General features: G+C 43.2%; 2 non-coding genes across 2 annotated transcripts; both read left to right on the top strand.

The window, feature by feature from the left end:
- The first annotated feature begins 31 nt into the window (after positions 1 to 31).
- On the top strand, positions 32 to 151 carry LOC129115065 (5S ribosomal RNA). Its single transcript, XR_008532824.1, has one exon. It is a non-coding gene; the product is annotated as a 5S ribosomal RNA (ribosomal RNA).
- Positions 152 to 531: 380 nt separating this feature from the next.
- LOC129115064 (5S ribosomal RNA) lies at positions 532 to 650 on the top strand. The gene has a single exon (XR_008532823.1). It is a non-coding gene; the product is annotated as a 5S ribosomal RNA (ribosomal RNA).
- The last annotated feature ends 307 nt before the right edge of the window (positions 651 to 957 follow it).

The following is a 957-nucleotide window of genomic DNA, read 5'->3' as shown; positions in this document are numbered from 1 at the left end:
TTTAAAAGGCCCTTTGGTAGGCACAATATTTGCTTACGGCCATACCACCCTGAACACGCCCGATCTCGTCTGATCTCGGAAGCTAAGCAGGGTCGGGCCTGGTCAGTACTTGGATGGGGAGACCGCCTGGGAATACCAGGTGCTGTAAGCTTTTTTCACTCCTCTTTACAAAAAGCAGAGGGCGCTGCTGCTTTTTCAGTGGACACCGACAGGGTGGGAAGGATATAGCTAGATCATGACTTGCCGGTATAGAAATGACACAAATCCAGTTAAATGATGGCTTTCATCATTCCTAAGCTCATCGATCATTTTCTTTTCAATTTTATGCTAACGTATTCTACATTTCAACAGTAAATATTAATATTTTTACTGCACTACATTTGTGATCCTTATAGCCACTTTGTACATTCTGATTTGACATTTAAAAGCTGTGAGTGTGTCTGGAAATCTGCAGGCGCTCCCTGTATAGACGACAGAGCAAAGCGTGGTGATATAGTATCTTTAAAAGGACCTTTGGTAGGCACAATATTTGCTTACGGCCATACCACCCTGAACACGCCCGATCTCGTCTGATCTCGGAAGCTAAGCAGGGTCGGGCCTGGTCAGTACTTGGATGGGAGACCGCCTGGGAATACCAGGTGCTGTAAGCTTTTTCACTCCTCTTTACAAAAAGCAGAGGGCGCTGCTGCTTTTTCAGTGGACACCGACAGGGTGGGAAGGATATAGCTAGATCATGACTTGCCGGTATAGAAATGACACAAATCCAGTTAAATGATGGCTTTCATCATTCCTAAGCTCATCGATCATTTTCTTTTCAATTTTATGCTAACGTATTCTACATTTCAACAGTAAATATTAATATTTTTACTGCACTACATTTGTGATCCTTATAGCCACTTTGTACATTCTGATTTGACATTTAAAAGCTGTGAGTGTGTCTGGAAATCTGCAGGCGCT

The sequence above is a fragment of the Anoplopoma fimbria genome, unplaced genomic scaffold (assembly GCF_027596085.1).
Source record: "Anoplopoma fimbria isolate UVic2021 breed Golden Eagle Sablefish unplaced genomic scaffold, Afim_UVic_2022 Un_contig_1414_pilon_pilon, whole genome shotgun sequence".
NCBI classification, from domain to species: domain Eukaryota; kingdom Metazoa; phylum Chordata; class Actinopteri; order Perciformes; family Anoplopomatidae; genus Anoplopoma; species Anoplopoma fimbria.
This window is presented reverse-complemented; position numbering and strand designations above follow the sequence as displayed.